Source organism: Desmodus rotundus, chromosome 12 (assembly GCF_022682495.2).
Source record: "Desmodus rotundus isolate HL8 chromosome 12, HLdesRot8A.1, whole genome shotgun sequence".
Lineage (NCBI taxonomy): Eukaryota > Metazoa > Chordata > Mammalia > Chiroptera > Phyllostomidae > Desmodus > Desmodus rotundus.
Window position 1 is genome coordinate 55,353,735 of NC_071398.1, and position 22,619 is coordinate 55,376,353.

At 43.7% G+C, this 22,619-nt stretch overlaps 1 long non-coding RNA gene across 1 annotated transcript in view; it reads left to right on the top strand.

Moving 5' to 3' along the window:
- Window positions 1-16,952, top strand: part of LOC139440381 (uncharacterized) — a 60,134-nt gene extending 43,182 nt beyond the window's left edge. Inside the window, exon 4 of the long non-coding RNA XR_011650595.1 lies at window positions 16,011-16,952. This is a non-coding gene — a long non-coding RNA (uncharacterized lncRNA). The remainder of the gene's footprint in view (window positions 1-16,010) is intronic.
- The last annotated feature ends 5,667 nt before the right edge of the window (window positions 16,953-22,619 follow it).

Below are 22,619 nucleotides of genomic sequence, written 5' to 3' on the forward strand. Positions count from 1 at the left end.
GAGAAAGTACATATTTAGTAAGTTAGTATATACAAGTTTTAAAGACTGCATGGTGTTTCAAGGAAGGAGAGAGGATTTCATGCTGTTGATAAAGGAGATTTAAAGAACAGGTAGGATTTGTGCAGCATCTCAAAGGCTAGAGATTTGGAAAGGTGGGAATGAAAATGAGGTTATATAGTAGGTAGGACTGAACTTTCAAACCACCATGTAGAGTCAGAAAAAAAAATATATATATATATGAACATGTATGGGTGTTTCAATACACAGATAAATCAATAACTGTCAGAAAACAAATGCAATTAGAAACAGAAAATAAACTAAATTTAAAACCCTGAAAATTAAATTACCATAGGCAATCTTAAATTTTTGTAGTTCTCCCCACCTAAAACATGATACTTAATTATTAAAACTGGGATTCTTAAAATAGAATTGCTTCAACATATGAGGTCTGTCTGGAAAAAGTCCAGCCATTGTTAATATAACAAGAACAGTTTGTGTGACATCTGTGTAACCTGGCAGCCAAGGAGAGTGGACTGGAATGCGCATGTGTGAACAATGATGACTTCACTATACTAGTCAGTGGGGGTGGTAGACTCCGTTAAGTGAGCAGGTGCACTGTGTGGTGGTCACATTCAAAATGACTGAGCGACTAGAGCAATGAATCTGCATCCAGTTTTGTGTTAAGCTCCACACTCCTCTGTGGAAACTATTCTGATGATTCAGAAGGCCGCAGCTCTGGGCAACTGGTGATTGACAGCTTCATCACCATAACGCGCCTGCTTACGCATCACATTTGGTGCAGTTTTTTGCAAAATATCAAATCACCCAGGTAACTCAGTCCCCCTACAGCCCAGATTTGGTGCCCTGCAATGTCTGGCTTTTCCCAAAACCAACATCACCTTTGAAAGGCAAGAGATTTCAGACCATCGATGAGATTCAGGAAAATACAGCAGGGCAGCCGATGGCGACTGGGGGAACTGTGTGAGGTCCCAAGGTCCCTACTTTGAAGGAGACTGAGGCGTCCTTGTCCTAGGAACAATGTTTCTTATATTTTCTTCAATAAATGTCTCTATTTTTCATATCACATGGCTGGATACCTTCTGGACAGATCTTCCTATATATTATTAACTGTCACATATCTTAAATACAAATGTTACAAGTGCAAAATAATTTAACAAATAATTTTGTTCAAGTAAAACACAATATTTTATATTAAGTGATAATTTTTAAATCTCACAAACAATTCAAAAAATGAAAACACAAGTATTAAAATATTAGTACGCATTCCTGCAGCCGCCTGACATCTCAGTGTAATACAAAGAACAAAAAACTAAAAGACAAGTGAATCGCTTCCACTAATAGCAACTTTATCCCTCTAGGAATTTTATTACTTTATAATAAGGTCATAATAATTAAGTTGCCGAATATTACACAGCATTAAGTAAACATGAGCTGCTGTACCTGTAGTACCTCGCTTAGAAAAGTCCACCTAAAACGAACGCCATTATTTTAAGACATAAGAACAATGATGTTGTCAGTAGTGCAATTTAGTGATTTAATTACAGGTTTTTGGTATTTCAGCGTTCAACTATATGGCACTAATTTGTGGTCTCAAGGTAGTAGTCACTTTGTATAATATTGTTTTATTTTTTGTCCTGAAATTTTTTACATCGTAGAATTTAAATTAACAATTTAATTGTTCAATCTATACAAAAAAAGACAAACCAAGGAAAGATCCAGGACCGCACGGACGTCCCCGCCGCACACAGGCTAACGCGCCGCAGCGCTGCCAACGCCCGGTACATTCCGGCGCAGGTGAGCGAGGCGGGGCGGGAAGCGGGAGCTGCGACTCTGGAGCCACCGCCCAGCTCCCGGGCGCGCAAGGAGAGACGGTGGGGACAGACTGGCCATGTGTACATCACGAGGAAAGAAACTGCAGCTCTCCTGCAACCTAAAGCTGCAGTCCCTGGGAGGAAAAGTAATTAAAAAGCCCTTAAAGAAAGCAGAGGAAAATGTGTGGAAACAGCATGTAACTTCCTCTGCCACGTGCCCCCAAGCACATGGGTGTGGAAAGCGTTTACTGAGCAGTGAGAAAAATTACAACAAACTGGGTTAAATGAAGCTTGGCCTCTGAAGGTCATATATTTATAAAACCAAAGAATATCATTCTACTTTCAATTTGTCTTAAGTAATTAAATTTTCTTCATCTTTCTCGTATTTTGATTTTAATAATACTGGCATTAATTGAATCTATGAATAATTATATTAGAATGTTTAATATTCACATATAAATGTACATTTTTCTTTTTGCATTCAGCTTTATAACATGCTTATAAATATGTATAGGTAAATGTACAGATGATTTAATTTTTCTTTTTCATTACCTTTTAATATTCAAATAAACTACCTATAGCGCCAATCTTGGTTTATCCATTAATTGCTGGCGTACATGAAGTTCAGTGTTAATCAAACCGTGGTCCTTGACTTCCCCCTGCAGACTCTTGGAGGAACAGGTGTGTTGAGGAGACGGACCCCGGTTCTCCTGATGCTTGTCAGCTAGCTCCCCCCTCCTTTTCATTCAGAGTCCCCCCTTTTCCACAACGTCCTCTGCAGAGAAGCAGTTAGATCGATTCCTCCAACTTAAAGCGCGTGTTAGAGCCCCATATTCTACAGTAGCAAGAACAAGCCATCTTTTCTTTTAAAGATTATGTTTCTTCACAGAAAAGTCAGTATTTGATGCTGGTGGTCACTCCTCCGCCCCTCCGCTGCCTCAGGTGGCTCCAGAGCCACACCTCTCCGTCAGACTCAGGGCCCTTCCTCCAAAGGAATTCCGAGTCACTTTTTGATATTTTTATTTTATTGACCACTCCCATTTAAAACTTACTTCTCGCGGCTTCCTTGATGTCTCTTAACTCTGACAGTTTTTCTGACTTCACCCCTTTTTTGCCCTGGAATGAAGCTATTTCGCCAGGATCAGTTTTCTTTATACATGTGACCTCCTCCCGAATGTAGCTCTTGTCTCTCCCTACTTCACGTCTGGGAGGGTTTTCCTCAAACCATTCTCTCTCGCTCTGTGCTGCCTGCTGACATCAGCCTGATACCTCCCCCACCCCCAAACCCAACACCCCAACACGTCTAAATGCATCTCGTCCTCTCCCCACAGTCTCTTGTTCCCCGGGTAGCAGGACCATGGCCTAGAGCGGCAGGGGTCAGCACTGGGCTTGGACCCCGCCCTCCGTGCCCTCCGTCCTGAGTTTACAGATCCTGTGTACTTTGCCTCCACAACAGCCCGAACACCTGCCCCTGCTCCGGATTCTCCTGTTGGCCTTTCATTTAACTGTGGTCTAAAATACCAAAATAATTATATCCTTTGACTCTTTCTATCCCCTTCCTTCTTGTAAAACATAACTCCAACAAGCTTCAGAAACTGCCCATGAATTTTACAAGAATTCTAAATTATTATTTCTATTTTAGTAACTTTCACTCTTTGGCCAAATATACTTATTTGCCCTATTTTCCATTGTATTGATTGGAGTAACATTGGTTAATAGCATTATATAAGTTGTGAGTGTACAATTTTATTGTTTGGTCTGTATCTCTTAAGGTACCTTTCCCAGTCTTGTCTTCCCTGTACATGGCTGTACATTTCTCGAGAAACAGGGCTATGTATTATTTGTCTTTGTGTCCCTAGACCATCACACAACACTTCATTCTGGGACCACAATACACATGTTTTCATTATGAATCAATACATGAATTGAGAACACCCTCCCTCCCCTACCCCACCTCCTGATCCTGAAATTCTGACATCCCAGAGCAGTGAGAGGATTCTCTCCAGCTCAAAGCCGGTAAAGAGAGGGGCTCCCAGCCCCCGATGCACGCTGGAGTCACCGAGGAGAAGACCAAGGAACCGGCGTGTTCCCGCTCTCTGGAAAGCTTGATGTACTTGTCCTGGGTGGGATTCAGTAAACGGTATTTTTAAACGTCTCCCAGGCAATTGGAAGTATGCCCAAAGTTAAAAACTTTTGAGCTGGAGAGTGAGTGTAAGCTGGGCAGAGTTGAATTTTGAATAAGATTGATTTTCACTTACTACATTTACCTCAACTATCAAATTTACCCAAATGAATCCTTTCACTGTCTGTAGAATCAGATTTTGATAGTTAACAGGCCTACAGCTAATGGAAAATATACATTGAGAAAAGAACTCATTTTAATAAAAAATTAGACTTTTAAAATCTATATGTAGTTATCTGAGATGAGACTATTCAAAACGAGCGCGTTGCAAGATCGGAAAGCAAACCATCGTAATTTATTCGCCAGACTTTTATGCTATTCACTCAGTTGTCTATTCACTTAATAAGTATTAATATTCAGTTATGTTTTGGTTGTTTATAGTTACAATTTTAATTCACACAGAAGTGATTCCATATCAGACTACTTAAAATTCTAGAGTTTATCTATCCTTAATACACCTCATGTGATCATTAACAGTATTGATCACCCTCAGAGTCGTGGGAGCCTGGCCATACCTCCAAGCTCATTGCTGACTTTGAGTCCTTTACTGAATGAGCTCTAACAAGGACAGGGGGATGGATGACTTACCGTATTTTTCAGATTATAAGATGCACCCCCATTTTCCTCCCAAATTTGGGGGGAAAATTGCATCTTATAGTCCCAATGTAGCTTACCTGGCTCGCTGGTGGGGGAGGGCATGGTGATGGAACGGGGTTTTTTTCCTATTTTCCTCCTCTAAAACCTAGGTGCGTCTTATGGTCTGGTGCATCTTATAGTCTGAAAAATACAGTAATCTCTGGGAGTCTGTAATGCTCCGTTGATATGTCTTGCTCTCTTATTACAGATAAAACAAGTATTTGGAAGTACCTTCTACGTTTTTGACAAGTGGTCTTGTTTAACTAGCTTTTTGTTTTAGAACGCAGTCGGCTGTTTAGAACTCTGCCGCCGGTGACTCTGGTGACTCACAGACCGATGTTTAAATAGTAATCTTTTCTTAGTGCGGTCCACCTTTTCCGCACCCCTCCCTCTTCTGCCTACCTTGGCTCCCAAACTATCCACATTTCAGGGAAATATAGAGGTAAAAGCAGAAAAAAAATGTTTTTTTCCTTTTTTCTCTGAAATAGGTTACAAAAAAAAAAATCCTGAAACCCTTGGGGGAATAGAGAGGACGCAGAGTGTATCAGTATATATGGAGAAGGAAGTTCCTTAGAAACCAAAAAAAGTGCCACTCTGCTCTCCCCTTGCCCGGACTTGTTCATCTGGGAGGAGACAGAGGGAGCTGATAGGAAGAGGTTCTCTCTCTGCAGAAATGTGGATGGGAGAAGCACAGCGAGCTCTGAAGGGGCGAGGCAGGTGGGAGGAGGACGTCGAGACAGGTGGTCCTGAGCGTGACCTCTGGAGCCTGCCGTCCTGGGCTCAGTGCCTGCCCCAGACTCAGTAGCCATGGAGCCAGGTCCTGCAGGACAGTCATGCAGCTTCCACAAGGGACAGGGGACTTCCCTCTCCCTGACAACCCCGCCAGGACTGAGTGCCCTCTCGCTTTCTCACAGTCGCATTTGCCGGGGCGATCTCCTTTCCCCCCATGGTTTCAACATTCATTGACTGGCTAATAGAGAGAAAGACTTCCCCTTGTTTGGATGCTTTCACATAGCAGGCACTGTTCGGAGGTAGGTGGTACTCTCACATCCTTTGGCCAAGGAGGAAACCAGCGAAGAATGGGCCGGTGCTGATGCCAGGCCACACAGCACACACCCATGGGAGAGGGCGGCCTGTGAGTCCGGGTCTCTGTCCTGCCTTGAGACTGAGTGTGGGTGTAGAGGCAGACAGTGTGGGCTTGAATCCTGTCTGGCGTGAGGGCTGTGTGGACTGAGGCGCACCCTTTAACCAATCTGTGCCCCTGCTTCTCATTCAAAAATTGGGGGTAATCGTGTCTGTGAGTATTAAGTGGAGTGACAGGTGTACGGCACTCAGAAGGATGCCCAGCATGTAGAAAGTGCTTGAGTGGTTACCTGTGATTACTCTCCATTGCTTCTCAAGATGGCTCAGTCTCTTTGTTCCTCACGTCAGGAGCTCCATACCTACATACCCAACTCCACTAGATGTTCCGTACACGTCTCAGCTCACTCTCACATCCCCAGTCACTATTCTCGTGTCGGGGAACTTGGAAGATCCTAACTAACATCACCCCAAACACAGGAGTCACTCCGGCTCCTCAACAGCACGGTCCCCCTCTTTTTCCAGCCTGTGTTTTTCCACTTGCCCTGATCTCGTTCCTACTCAGAGAAGATGCATTTCCAGGAACACCGAAATACTGAATGTTAGTTCTTTATAAACACAACAAGAAGAAGAAAAACAGGAACCCCACTGTGGGCGGGGCAAGACACTGACAATCTCAAGATGAACAGAAACGAATCTCCGCCCTCAAGGATCTCCTAACTGGGAAGAGAGCACGCTGATAACGGGACACAAAGTGGTGAGGACTTCACAGGGTGCGTGGGGCATTGAAGGACGGCTGGAGAAGCAAGCAGAACGTGAGCTCTAATTCAACAGACTGATAACGCCAGGTCTGGACTGGGTGTGGGGCCGTTGCTTCTGACCTGGAGAATATCCCAGTGGACTATGGGAGAAGCAACTCCAAACGTATATTTCCACATAAAGCAGCAAATGCTACGACAGAGGGAGGCACGGTGTGTCCTGGGAGCGCAGTCGAGGTTTCGGTGGGGTAAGAGTAAGACCTCGTAGGAACGCCGGGGTGTTTTCCGATTGTCCACACCACTTCCACCGCTTGGCCTGACTTCTCTCCTCTTGTCTCACCCGAAAAACTCACTTCTGAGGCTCCCTGCAGGTGTTACCTTCAGTCTGACGCTGGTCCTGGCTCTCCTTCACGCGGGTGTGACTTGCCCTGGTGGCCTGGTCCCTACCACCCACTGCACCCCAGCCTTTGCCTCGCCCTGGCCACTGTTCCGTGAGAGCGAGTGTAACAGTTGTTTTATACTTGATTATTTACAAAGTGATCTTTCTCCCAACCTAGTACCAAGTCACATATCTGCTACATGGGGAGTTTGTCTCCACAGAAACCTCAATTTTCGTATAGTAAGCCATGGAAGTATCCAATACTCTACCCAGCGAAAGGCAAGCTGTGCCTGGTGACTTCAGAAATTTACTGTGGCTGAAAATTAAAGCTAAGGGTGAAGTTTACATTTAACCAAGCTGTTCATTCACACAAATGGCACAAATGGGTATAGAATCTCTTCAAAGCTTTAATTTATTGTTAAAGCAATCAGATTACACTTAATTACCATTCCTGTTTCCATTCAGTGGGTTTATGCAGTTACAGAAGCATGAGTCACAATAGCATCCTTACATATGACACATAATACTATACATAAGAGCTCAGTAGAGTTTAGTTATTGTTGGGAAGTGCCCTGCCGCCCAAGCTGTATTTATTGGACATAGAGGCCTTTCCCCACTGTCTTCCCCGGGCCCAGCCCTGGACCATCACGCCTGGCAGGGCTCCTCTCCAGCGCTTACAGCATCGATGCTGTAGACAATTTGTCACACTAAACTAACCTTATTGGAACAAGACACTATACTGCCATCTACCAAAAAAACAGCTACAATAAACACTTTAATCTGCGAGGTCCACCATGGGAACGGCTCCCCCAGGTTGAGCAGTGAGCAACTCGTACCATGGCTTCACTGCGGTACCGCATGGTCTTTCCTTTGCCTCGACAGAGAATTGTACATATGATGAAACAAATACTTCAGAAACACACTAAATCAGATTGGAAGTCTGACCCAGAATTACCTTCTGGAGGGCGGACCTCTTGTGGTACAGGCTTCCCCAGCTAGGCGAGTGTTTTAGGAACCCATCTGCGTCAGTGACCAGCTGGTGGTGTTGTGAGAGGCTGCATTTGGTTTCAGTGATTTTTTTTTTTGGAAGATTCAACACATTCACCCATTTCATGATGGGTGATTTACAAGCGCACCTGCCCACAGTGTGCTGAGTGTTCAGTAGTTCTTGACCAAAAACAGCATGACCCCTGTGCCCACCCTCCCTCTTCACCCGATCTTACCCCCAGTGACTTTTTCTTTTGTTTCCCTGGATGAAAAAGTCCTCAGAGGGAAACATTTTGCCAATGTGGAAGAGGTGAAACAAAAAATGGCAGAAGGACTAAAAGGCATCGAAATCAATGAGTTCAAGAACTGTCTAGAGCAGTGGAAAAAATGAATCAATAGGTCAATTGGAGAGTACTTTGAAGGTGACTGAAGTTTAAACATGTTAGAATAAAAACACAATTTTTTATAAATAAATTCCAATTTTGGGGGGTCCCCTTTGTACTACAAAATTATTACAATTTGACCATCTTAGTAAGTGATGAGCATCATATATGGCTTCAATTTGACAAAATACTTGGCGAATGAAACATCGGGCTACAAACAGTGAGGGGCTTTTAGGGATTTGACTGTAATGGTTATTTTCAATATCTGTTATGTAATAAAAGCAGCTGAGATCTTGTCAGATACAGAATTAGTGGGTTGAAATTGACCTCAGTGAGTTTGCCTATTCAGAATCCTGCTCCCAGAAGGGACCATCCTTAATTCACCTACAATAAGCAAATATCTATCTTTTAAAAATAAAGATTAACAATTCACATTAGAAGAAAATTTTCCTTATAGTTAATTTAAATCCATAGTGCTTAAAATTTAACCTCTTTTCCCTTGTTCTCTCAATGTGAGAGTAAATAATACAACAAGCCTGAAGTGCCTAGAATGTGCAGACACTCTATAGGAAAAAATTTTAAATTCATGCAGCACCCTTTTGATTAATGCATTGAAAATATTTTCAGGCTTCTTGTGTGTGGCGAGGTACATTATTAACTTCCTGCAGGAAAATATGGATGACTAATCAAGTAATTGATTACAGTGTCTTTTAAAAAATATGGCGATGACGAAGCATAACCTTAGGGTCTCATTAAAATGTATGCTGCACAGGTCCACGATTGACAAGGACATGGTGATATTGTAACCAACACTATTTCAAATATGAATAAATGGCTTTTTAATTTTGTTTTCTTTGAGACTTTATTTATTTTTAGAGAGAAGAGAGAGAAATATCAATGTGTGGTTGCCTCTCACGCACCCCCTACTAGGGACCTGGCCCGCAACCCAGGCATGTGCCCTGACTGGGAATGGACCCAGTGACCCTTTGGTTCACAGGCTGGCACTCAATCCACTGAGTCACACCGTCCAGGGCTGAACACGATGGTTTTTTAAGGTAAATAAAATAGTCTTTAAGACAAGGATCCTGATTCTTTGTGAGAACCTAATCACTCCACAATTATGTGTTGAAAACTATATAAGAAAATTGTTGCTTAAAACAAAATCCTTTTAGGGGAAACTGGTAAAAATAAGATCTGTTTTCAGATCAATAGAGTTTAAGTTGCTATTAAGTTAATGACATAAAGGAAAATAAACTGATTCTGAGGACAATTTAATGTTAATTCAAGTGCCTCCTGCTATATCCTCAAAGTAATTTAAGCTATAAAATGGCCTGTTGACAATCTATTTTTGTAAACCTCTTGTCAGGAAAGATTTGCATTACTCATAACTTCGATCTAGTTTTTATTTAAACAATAAAATTAGCACTTATAATATTATTGTCATTTCTACCCCAAAATGAGTTAGACTTAACAACATGTTTTACTGAGAATTACCACACTGTTTCTTCCTGAAAAACACGCCGTTAGGTATTTATTTGTGAATAAAATATGCCCTTTCTTTAAGGGAGGGTGGGAAACTCCATGTCATTGTATGTCTTTACACCTTTTCATTTCACCCTCTTCCTTAAATGTTTTACTTTGAATGTTATTTCCTTAGCAGTTTGAATTCTTCCTCCTCTCTCTTCTGGCCCTTCTGCAAGACCGGTGAGAGTTTGCCATCGGTCTGATTCTTCCTTTATAAATAAGGCACTTGTTTCTCCTTCATCACTACTTGATTCCAAGGTTTTCTCTTCACCCCCGATGTTCCTCGATCCCCTACAAACTCTGTTCAGCTCAAGAAATTTTGCAGCCATTATTTCAAACGCTTCGTCTTCCCTGCCAGAGCGTCTTGATTTTAAGACCTTCCCTCTCTCTCTCTCTCCTGCATTTTGCATGCTTCAGTCTTCCTATTCCCCTATTTTCTCTTCATCGATGTCTAGTCTCTTTATACACTTTCTAGTATTGCTCTATTTCAACGACTGTGTTATTTCATTTCATCGAAAACCCTTTTTGGTTTATACTTGTGGAAGTCTGGAAGAAATAATGCTATCATACTGAAACAGTAATCCCAGAGAGGAAGCGCCTCTGTGATTAGTCCATGATGCAGGAGAGAGAGGATGTCTCATGACCTTGGTAAACCTGCCCCCTAGTAGACAGCCTGGCAAACTGTATGGTCTCAACACATGTTTGCAGTAATGGGTCGAATGTAAAGCAGCCTTGCATTGAACTTTGTAGCAAGATAGAATGATAATGTAACATACTTCAGCTTAATGTCTGATTTGTGTTAGATGTAGAAGTAGTACACATGAGCGTTACTAGGGTGTCCTCACTAGTTGTCGGGAGTTCCAGCACAGCCATTCTCAAGCCAGAGGCAGTAGGAAACACGTGGGGAGAATGTGAAACCGCAGAGTCACAGTTCTTACCATGGAGCTCGTGACTCGGGAGGTCTGGGGAAAGGCCTAGAAATCTCTGTTTTCTCCACCTGTGTGGTGTTGATTCTGGGAGCCCAGAAGCGCCCTGGGGCAAAACGTTGCTTGAGCGCAGCCAGACTTGGAAATGGCAGCGACAGGTGAACCAGCTTCATCTGCCCGACTTGGCCAGCAAGGGCCACAGCGGAGGCTGCTGCGAAAGAAACGTTTTGGAGGGAAGGAGCCGAAGCCGAGCAGCAGGAGACAAGTTTGAGAAAGGCTGATGCTGAGCTCATGAAGTGTGACTTCAAAGCTGGGCCATTGGGAAATACGGAAACCAGGCCTGTTTGGTCGTTGGCTCCAGGAGAGAGCGGTGTGACAACGTGCAATACGCTTTCCTTTGCAGAGGGTTTCTTTATGAGTTAAAATGGGCAGAAAAAGTTAATATTGGGTCTGTTTTGGATTTTTAAAAATAACTTTGCATGGAATTTTGTAGCATGATAGAATGATAATGTAATATAATTTAGCTTAATATCTATTTTGTGTTAGATGACAGTTTTATTAAGCAGAACCAATAATCATCATTATTTAGAGTCATAATGACCCATTATAAATGGCCTCATTTTCCCTAATTTTAATTTTACCTCTTAGAGTATGCCCTTCTAGAATTGCTAAAATGGTTACACTTGGCTTCTTTTATAAATATAATTTTTATAGTCACTCTGGAAACATAAATCATCTACTCGTTAGTATTACTATTTTACGTATCTAATAAAAATATTTAGTGTCTTGATTTCTCTTAATTCAACTTTCAGACTATTAAGTTACCACCCTTCACGAGTGGAAATCTTACAACTGAGATGAGTAGCCTTTTCTTCCTGGGATGCCACCTTTCTGATACCTGTGCTGCTTTTTTTTTCAATTGAATTTATTGGGGTGACATTGGTTTGAAAACCTATACAGGTCTCCAGCGTACAACTCAACAAAACATCATCTGCCCCTGCATGGTGCGCCCATTGCCTCAAAGTCTTTCTCTCCCCAGTTTCCCCCTTCGCCCACCTCCATCTGCCCACCCCCCTTTTCCTCTGGCTATCACCACACACTGTTACTTAATCCCCTCACCTACTTCCAACCAGCCCCCCTAGTCCCCCTGCCCTCTGACAGCTGTCTGTCTGTTCCATGTGTCCAGGCCTCTGTCTCTGTGTTGTTCATTGGTGTGTTCTGTTCATTAGATTTCACGTGTAAGTGAGGTCCTAGGGTGTGACTCTTTCCCTGACGGGCTGATTTCACTTGCATAATGCCCTCCAGGTCCATCATGCTGTCACAAAGGGTAAGATTTTCTTCCTTTCTAACGGCCAGGTCGTATTCCATTGTGTGAATGGACCACAGCTTTTTTATCCACTCATCGGCGGATGGGCACTGGGGCTGTCTCCAGATCTCGGCTGTTGGAAATAACGCTGCAGTGAATATAGAGTGCTTGTATTCTTTCAAATTAGTGTTTCATGTTTCTGAGGATATATTCCCAGAAGTGGGACTGCAGGGTCATAAGGAAGTTCCACTTTTAATTTTTTGAGGAAACTCCGTACTGTTTTCCACAGTGGCTGCACCAGTCTGCATGCCCATCAACAGTGTAAAAGGGTTCCCCTTTCCCCACATCCTCTCCAGCACTTGTTGTTTGTGGATTTGTCGATGATGGCCATGCTGACCAGTGGGAGGTGCTATCTCACCGTGGTTTTAATTTGCATCTCTCTGGTGATGGGCGACAGCATCCAGCATCTGCTCGCCCTCTTTGGAACAGGCGGGTCTAGCAGTCAGATTAGACAAAAAAGGATTTATCCCCAACAGCCTCCAGAGCAACTGGATTTCCAATCCCCTCTTTAAAAATATTACCAAACTAAGGTCATTTTATGTTTATCAGGCATTTGAACTTAAAGTGAATACACTGAGGCAACAATCAGGTTGTGGTTTTGGTCCTAATAATTGTGACCAGAGACAGGAGCGTGGATGAGGCAGAGACACGATTAGTTCGTGGGGACTTCAGGGCAGAGAGGACGTTCGCGGTCCTCAATCTTAAGGCTCTTTTAAATAACATCAGCTGTCTGGCTGAGGACGGCTAGTTTATAGAGCATCCTCGCATTCATCCCGCGCCATTTTCACATAGGCCCACGCCATTCCTCTCAGAGGAAGGTCATGATTTTTCTAAATTTACACCGAGGGGACTAAGTGTCAGAGAAATGAAGTCACGCCCCAGCCAGCTGGTTCACTGGAGTGGAGGCAAAGCTCTCTTCCACATCAGAGTATCAACAGTCCCAAAGGCTCTGGGTGCCCGAGAACAGAGGCAGAAGGTCACAGGAGTTCAAACACTGGAGGCTGAAGGTCATCTCAGATACAGACTTCCCAGCTTTACGGCTTTGTCCAGGGGCCGGCATGCAACCACGGCGTGGGATTCAAGGCCAGCCGGCTCCTTTCAGCGCCTGTGGCAGGCACTATAGGTGGCCCCTGTCCCTTTGAGTGATAAGACTGTTTCATCTACACGTGATTCAGTGTCACTTTCTTCTGTGAAACGTGTGCCTGGGTGAACCAGGGATGTATTCTCAAGTGTTCGGGGGGGTGTGGGAAGAAGTCAGATCCACTCACGAACGCAAATGTGGCGGATAGCCTACGGTGCCCTTAGGTAGGTTGGTGTTTTCCCTTCTACTGCTTATTTATTTATTCACTGCAAATCCGTGAAAGCCAGGACTGCGTTAGGCACTGAGGTCACAAAGAAAAAGACACAGTCTCTGACCTTACCAAGCTCCTGCTCAGGTTGGGAAGAAAAACACTCGACAATACAACGCAGAAGCTAACGTGATAGAATGCAAGGGAGGTCACGAGCATGCAGAGAAAGAGCCTTTGAACCAAACTTCTAGTCATGTTTTGGCATGATCATTCCACTGTGCTTCATTCACATACATGCATATCAATGATTGCCAGTTTGTGTCTCTGTGTATATGGTAGGTAGCTTTACTCTGAGTTGCCACCTAATTTGTAAACAAAATAACACCCCCAAGTCTGTTCAAACGGAAAAGCCTCGCAGAGAATGGTAGATTAGGACTCTTGCATTGGTCTCGGAGCAGGTGGTTTAATGCAACGGAACTGGGTTATGTTTATAGGGGTCTTGAGAAACCATGCTGATAATGGCGTTTTTAAAAGTCTTGGACAAATTGATGAAAGAAACGCTTTTATTTTTAGCTGAACAGATGTTTCGTTTCTGGGTTGTAACCATCCCTTAAAACATTACAATCCCTAGGATGCCGGAACTACCCAAGAATTCCGCCAGGCTAGCACAGTCATTTAGAAAAGGCTGAAATGACTGAGAAAAGAGGGCATTTCTCCCAAAGTGTCCTGTGTCCACCAAACTCTTGGGCACAAATTGTATTCATCTGAAAATCCACGTTCTCCCGCTTGAGATTTTAGGTCGAGTAGTTACATCCATTGGTTAATATATAAATAATACAAATCATGTGGATTCGGTCAAGTTCTTTGGTCATATTAACTTTATTTTAAATTAGAAAAAAAGATGACGACCTGTGCAATAAATTCTTGTAGCCGCATTCTGAAGTTTTCACTCTCTTTGACCCTGGAGAAGTATTTTTTTTACCCCAAGATTGACTTTCTTATCGAGAAAATAGGGATGGCACCCACTGACCCCATAGCTCTCTCGTTAGCTCAAGCACAGTACATTACATAAGGGACTGGAAGAGCGCCTGCCGCAGGGTAGCTTCCGAGTCAAGGACAGTCCCTCTTTACGCTCCGCCACAAAACCTGCACTGGGCCAGCAGGCTTTTTGCATGAAAGACCCTTCTCACAGCCCTTCCCCAGAGGCAGGCAGGCAAAAAAAGTCCACGGCGCCTGCTCCATTGACGTGTTTTGTGGGGCTGTATTTATGTGTTTCGCAGAGGCTGGCCCATATAAACCGATCCTCAAAATATTACTTGGGTTGTGTTTTTCTGCTACAAAAAAGGTTGCATGCAACATTCGAAGCATTCCCCCTTATTTCGCCTACTTAGAGGGTTAAGTGAGGGCTGGCATTCCATGGCTAGTGCACATACATGCTGAAGGCCCGCCGTGAGGAGGGGTCGGGGATGCTTTCTGAAATTCGGCGAGGTGTAACGCCACCACCCTGTCTGAATGACTGGATTAACTATACATCCATTATGGGACACCTTATGCATAGCGAAGCTTAACTGGTCAGACTTTGGAGCTCACATGTCAGACTACAGGGTGGCCACCGCCCCATGCACTGATTTCAGTCTGATTGATTTTTCACTCCCTGGGTTTGTGTTTTGTTTTCCTGTGCACTCACCGACTGCAGCTGTGACTTCCACAAGAGGACCCGATGGGAGAGTGTGAATGAATTTCTGCCACCCTCTTCCACTGCAGACACAGAACAGGTCTGTCGGTTTGTTACCCATGGGTCACAGCGGCCATCTTCGTATGCAAATGACATTTCTTGTGGCACTGTTTTCAGTGTGAATAACATAGACCACATGGAGACAGGACAGGCGGCCGTGGGCCACAGTCTTATCTGTGGATAAAGTACACTTGTGTGCTACACTGATTTACACGCTGACTCCTTCGTGGCTCGTGTTATCTGCTGCTTTTATGCTCGGTCTCCCCCTAGATCTGGCGTGCCTATTCTTTTCTCGAGTATTCTTCCCCTAGCTGGATGGCTCGTTTCCTCTAAGTGGCAGTGTACCTTTTTTGTTATTATTGTGAGGATGCTGAGTACTTACCTAATTACTCTTCAGAGCACGTTGGGAGACAATGCCGTTGAACAAATGGACGAATGCTGGAAAGGGGTTACTGAATAATTATAGTATTTCTAGAAGTCTTGGGAACTGTTTTCTTCTTACCTCCTCATATTTTCCCTCTAGGTTACTATTTTTTATGACAGTTTTTCAAGCTGATAGCTGGTAATTCCTTTTCTTCCTGTTTGAAAAATTATTCTGGGACCATGCAAATGCTCAGGTAAATATTGTCTATTCAAAAACTCGTGAATTTAAGAACCTATAGATCTTTACTATAGACGTTTATTTTTTAGAATGAAGAAAGATCTAATACACTATTTGGTTGTATATCATGGCTTTCCTTTCATATATAAGTTTAAAGAATGTCAAGCCACGTATTCTGCTAATTCAAAACCTGAGTAACTGATGTGCATCACGGAGCCCAGGCCCAGCGCATATGGTGAGACAGAGCAGAACCTCATGGGCCCCCCGGGGCCTTCAGTCGGCCATCAGCACGCAATTACTGAAAGTCTAACTCTGTGCCGTGATTTCTGCAGATAGACGGAGAATAGGACATGGTCCATCCCCTCCCAAAACACGCTGGTGATGTGGATGTGGAAACATCAACACAAGGAACTCAAATCTCCCAGAGACACGTGCAGAGCCGCGGAGGGACCCGCTGGTCCGAAGGTGAGCCCAGTCTGGCAGAAGATGGGTGTCATTTCCCTTTCAATTCGAAATGCTTTCTGATTGTTGTCACGTAAATTTATTAACTTTTGCGTCGGTTTGGTTAATCTTTGAACTGGTTTGAGTCCTTATCTAAACACAGGATGCACGACAAAATATGATGGACGATAGAATAAAGGGTCACGTGGGAAGAATCATTGATTAAAAAAAGAAGATTTGAAACGTGGAATTCCACCCTAAAATGGAGAGTGAGGAAAATGAGGAACACTGCAAAATGAGGAACACGTTCGGGAAGCTCCAGAGCGTCAGCGACAGCAGCGACCGTGCGATCCACGGCTCCTACTATCTGTTCACGTCGTTCCTTTAGGGGAAATTTAACATCGACGTCTTATAAATGTGTTGCCATGTTCAAAGCTTCTTGCTAGCATTTTAGGAAAGTGGAAATCAGTTCTGGCATTTTGGATAAATGTTCCAAAAAATCTTCCCTCCAGACATCTCATTAAGCAGGAAGCCTCGACAGACTAATACGGAAAAGCAATTTTACATCGAAGTTGGATCCAGGACATGGTGATTTTTGTAAATAAGGCTTGGAGAGTCTTCTGTGTTTTTTATGGATTTAATTTCACTGTTGGAGTTGTGTGCCTCTCCCTGTCTACTGTGCCCAGTGATGTCACCCGGCCACCACCCATCACTCCTTTTCAAAGACAGGGAACTGCGGATCAGCATTATGAAACCATTCCATAATTACAGAAGACGATGTGGCCGGTGACTATTTCTGAAAGGCTTATTTATTCATTATGTTCCCACGTAAATATTCTCTGATACATTAAACGCACCTCCTTCCCTAATGTGACTGTGCTTTTTAATAGTGACATTATAGCCCTACATCATTATAATGGTCTCTACATACTACAGTTGTGATTCTTTGGCTAAAACGGACCCCTGAGAGCAGTGTCTGTGTGGTCTTCATTGTATACACTTGGCATCCACACTGGACACAGACGTGTCTTGATTAATATTTTGGAAGATGTGAACGGCATGACTTACCACTATTTGACACTTGCTGGTACCTCATTGTAAATATGGCTCTGGTGTGGTTGTCCTCGTCTCACATGCTAGTCTGCCGAAACTGGAGGAGGGTAACCCTGGGTACTTCTCTTCTCCAACTGGATAACCTTTGCCCTGAGTTGTGTTCTCATCTTCTCTTGGTTGAACTACAGAAATAGCTTTCTTACCCCTTAGGTGACAGAAGTCAAATTTCACCTCCTCTCCACGTCTGATGTCATCCCCCCACCCCCGTGACCTCCCCAGCCCTAGCCTCCGATTGCATCATCCTGAGTGTCCTGAGGGCCTGCTTTCACCCCACAGTGAGCCCACATTTCCAGGGGCACTGTCCCTGGATGGGCTGAGCTCCAGGAGTAGACACAGGGCTTGTCTTTCCATTTCTCTCCCTGGTTGCCTCACAGAAAGTGTTCAGTAGGTGAGGCTGGATAAAGGCCGTGTGACCAGACAGAGGAGGTTGCTCTGGGCCCCCACACACACCTGCACTGGGGCAGGCGGGTGGGTCCCAGACCTCTCCCTTCGAGCTCTTTGAAAATCGGGATGGGTGCTTCAGGAAGGCTTCTCACATGCCTGCTCCTTCACAAGAGTTAGATGAGGTATGTTTTTAAAATAAAGGTCTCCGGAGTCAGGATTTCCAAAGGAACCTGGAGAATCTTTATTTGTTAAAATAACTGCTCCCGTCCATTCTCCTGCTCAGGTAGGCTTGGAAGGATCCGGCAGGGACATTAGGCAGTCTCTGGGGGCCAGATGGAGACTCGGTGTGGGGAGCTGGGCTGTGCGACACTCAGTTCATTCCCTGCCAGGTAGTTTGGGGCACTGTGGTCCTGGTGGAGGTTACAGCGTATACAGGTGGTTGACTTGAGATTTATCCCAGTGCAGATAGGAGTTTGGGGACAGATGGCATTATCCAAGTGTCACAGGTCTAGAGAGCTGTGAACAGCTTTCCAGGTTGCCAAGGCAGATGCTGCTGTAATCCCTAAATCTGTGTGTTTGTGTAGCATCTCTTTCTTGCACACCTACTATGTGCCAGCGACAGTGTGAGGTGTTGAAGACATAGTAATGGCATAACATTGCATCTCTGCCTCCTTTTGCTAATTTGACTGAAAACTCCAAAAAGGCTTCCCCCATCCTCTGAAGGGGTCACAGTTCTGTTCCTGTTACCGGGCACCACGTCTCACTTTAGGGGACCCATTTATATCCTTGACTAAGGAGCTTATTCTAGTCAGGACCCTAAGTTTCCAACCACTAAATGCCCCATCAATTTAAGTGGAAATACATTAGTTTTCTTATTTCATCTTCAAACTTGGCACTTTCTTCTGCCTTTGATGATCCTCTACGTGTTCCAAGCGGCAGAGGCAGGATGGTGGCATGAGGAGAAAAGCCCCAGTCACACGCTGTGAGATTAGGTGACAGATAACGCAGAGTGTTGCTGTGACTGGCACTTCACATGTCGGTGCAGGGCAGCCACGGCGCAGCCCCTCTGCTCTGCGGAGGGTGTTGAGAGACGGAAGTTCGGAGGCAGCTAAGGCAACGTGTGGATACACACTTAGAGTAACAGGGAGGGATGTTTAAACACCGTCCACTTCCTAGTACAGCTGATGTTTCTGTGACCTGTGGTGGGCTAACACGACATCCCTGACACAGGCCCTGTTCTCCGCTACTCCTGATTTTAAAACAATTGGGCGGTACTCGAGGCTTAGATTTCTTGGTATCCCACCTCTCTATGGCGCTATTCCCATTCCAAAATACAGACAGACAGTCAAATTGCTACATTTTCACAAGGAACTCCTTTAAAGACAATGTCTGCTGATGAAATCTAAGGACAAGAAAAGACCACGTTGGAATAAGTTCAATTTAAAGGCAGAATGTTGCACACACAAAAACTGAAAACAAAATACGTGTGAGGATTTTGTGTTGTTAAGTAAAAACAGTGTCATGGGTGTGGATGCTTTGGAAAATGAAAGAACCCTCCACAGGAGCCAGGGAGCCATGGTGGCCTCTGTGGGTGGATTTCCGAAGACGAGAGAATAGACTGGTCGCTCACTGGGAATTAAGAAACAAAAATCTCACGTAGGTGCAGACTCACAGAAAGCACATGAGCTGCCTTGCTTTGGGGCCTAAAATTCCACTTAGAGTTGCTAAAATGAAACATGGAGTAAGTAGTCTTTATTAGCAGTAGCTCAAATGCCCACGGAGCGATGTGCTTGACCCATGAACGTGAAATGCCAGGATATCAAAATAATTACCCTTTCTGTTTTATTTCTCAGAGCTCAGGGGAGTTTTGCTAATCTCCACGCTGACGGCGTGAGAGAGCGCAAGTGTTTACTAGTCTCCTTTTTTTCTGGCACGCCCCTGGGATCTTTGGAAAAGGACTTCAAACACAAACGCATTTTAAAAAGGAATAGATCTGAAAGAGAGGTCCCCTCTCTTCCTGCCAGGGGGGTTCCCAGCACCCCCGTACGTATTTCTCATTGTAATTAGGATAATTCCCAGCCCTCACACCCACTCCACCGTCCACCACGCCTCTTTATCATACAGAGGTCCGCAGCGCCAGCAGGCACCTGGGTGCTTCTGCGTACTGGGTGGGGAGCTCTGGGTTTCTTCTGAAAGAAATAGGAACCTGAGATGATGTGGTTTGGTTTTGTTTTGTTTTGTTTTCGCCTGAGTTTTAGCAGGAGATATTTCTGCATCTCATATGTCAGCTTTCTGCTGGACTGTTTCTGACGTCTCCTGTTGAGCTTTCGGTCCCAAGTATTATTATTATACATGCAAGCAGCGAGTGCGAATCTGCTCATAGCGACTTGGGTTTCTCCATTGCTCCATTTCAAATTCCCCCCCCAATAAAAACTGGGGGTTCAAAGGAGCAAATTGAATTTCCGAGTGATTTTTCCTGACATAATTATTAATGGTTTGGGGGGAAAGAGTCAAGTGGCTTACCTACATAACTTGATTTACTTTAAATGTCTTTTAGTTTTCGTTTAAAAGAGAATGTTTCCCATTTAACATGGGGAAAATAATGGCAATCTCTAGAAAAAGAACGAAGCGTGCTGACCAGTTTAACTTTAGAAAGAAATGTTTTTAAAGGAATTAGAGAAGTGAGACACACACATACACACACACACGGATTTATCCATTTTCCTCAGTGTGTTCAAAACTTAACGATTCTCCCTGCCTGGAAATTGTTACATGTAGCTTTAATCTCTCCGACTACAATGAAACTTCGTTTTCTTTTTTATGTCTTGGAGGGCAGAAGGCCCCAAGGGTGTAAGTCAAGGAAAAACTACCTCAACAGCCGTAGTTGGGTGAAATTGACACAACTGCAAAATGAAAGCTATTGCACGCGTTCAATAGCCCTCACACTTTGGAAACAGTGTCCAGCAGTGGAAAATTAAAAAAAAACACACACGACAAACAATGCCTGCCTTGTTTTCCAGCGGAAAAGAATCACGCGTCTGTCTATCCATGATAGATTACGTCAATTGTATTTCTTTCAAAAGCTTTGGAAAGCAAAACTGTTTAAAAGAAGGTGTTTGTCATCATTACGGTGTCAGTAAGCGGTGACACTTCCACCACCGATCCCCGCGCTCCCCCTGCTTTATTAAAAATCTCCTGTATGTGCCTGGCACATTACCCAGCTCACACTGCCGTGATCATGGCTTGAATTTGGAGATCGTCTAATTGCATGGCGGCCACCCGAGGGCTCGGCTCGTGTCCGGAGATTGAGACCATGTATCAGGCGTTCCCTTGGCGCTCTCGTCACGTTCAGGCCCGCGGGAGATCGGATCCCAATTACAGAGAACGCCCAGTCTGTCTGCGACTGTCCGTCTCAGACTTCTTCACGGGAGCACTTGTACTTGAAATGACTTAGAGGAGACTGTTCCGCATCACAGGGCTTCTGAGGAGCTTACGGAAGGACATTCGATGTTTCCGCCGCTCTTCAAAGTCCCGGGAAGTTTTGGAGAAAGCACTGGCTTCAACAAACGTGTCCCTCCGTTGTACCCTGTGTTTTGTGCTTCAAGTGGATAAACAATTGGATTTTTGTCAACTTCATAGGCCACGGTGGCTCTACCCCCTTATCATTTTAAAATAGACAGGCCATGAAGCTACTCATAATTATGAACTGTTCCTAACCTACATTACCAAAGTTCCTCAAAAATACATGAAATTTACCCAATGTATTCGCTATTTACTAAAGTTTTATTACAAACATCTAATTGATATAAGCATAGTAACCCTGTCTAGAAATTATTAAACAGAGAGGAAATACACATACCATTACCCTGTAGCATTTAGAGAAACTTATTATCTAGAAATCATTCTTCCCTGTCAATTTCTCCAAGTTAATAATTAAATAAATCCTAAGCACGAGCAAATTTGGGAGCAAGGACTTTGTCATCATTTCACAACTGAGTTGGTACATATTATGCCATTTCTGAGTTAAGACTCCTTTTGTACCAGTCTCTTATCAAGCACTGATTAAACCTGCTTTCTAACTCTGTCAAATAGACTTTGCCAATTTTTTTTTTTTACATTCCTAATTTGGACTATCAGCTAATTGCAACTCTACCTTTTTTTCTATGAACTGGGTGCGTCCTACATTTTCTTTATAATTTAATAACCAGTTTGAATGAATTCATTTTGGCATCACATGGAGGTAGTCTAAATGATCTTTTGTTAAGGTGAGCTCAGTTTAAATAACAAAATTTAATTTCAGATATGTACCTCCATTCACCCATTTAATTAGCTGATAGCAATAGCCCCACGTATGGACTAATAAGTGACCTATTACTAATTTAAAGTAGAAAAGTCAGCATAACATCCTGATCTTATTCTTAATGACACTGTTGTATGTTTTACCAGTTTCTACACATAAAGCTACATAAGGCAACGTAAAGTTGCAGATAAATAAAGCTGTGTTTTAGACAATCACATGTGATTGCTTCCAAATCATTGAGCAGCTACTCAGAAAACTGCTGTGTTAATTGAATATCATTTTTCAATGACAATTATCACTATTATATCTGAAATTATTGCTTGGATGTATAGATTAGGTCTCTGGTTGCTTACTGAAGAATCTTCATCTATAAATTTATGAGTATATTTTAATATGAAGTCCATATTTTAAGTCCTGAGGACAGAGGATTTGGTCTATGGATTTGGGGAGTTCTTTTCCTTCTATATTAAGAGAGGTCATTTGTTTGGAGGTCAAGTCCAGAGCACGTACTGTGTAAGATTCCCAGAGTCGTCTGGCCCTGAGAGCTGCCTGGGAGTCTAGTTGTACGTTTATTTGTGAGAAGTTCTAGCGAGGGACCACCCCTATGGGTGCCCACCATCCGCTGTGAGCCCCTACCTTGAAGGCAGCCTGATTCCTCCGAGCTGATGAGAGATACACATTTGAACTACCCATGATGCCAGTG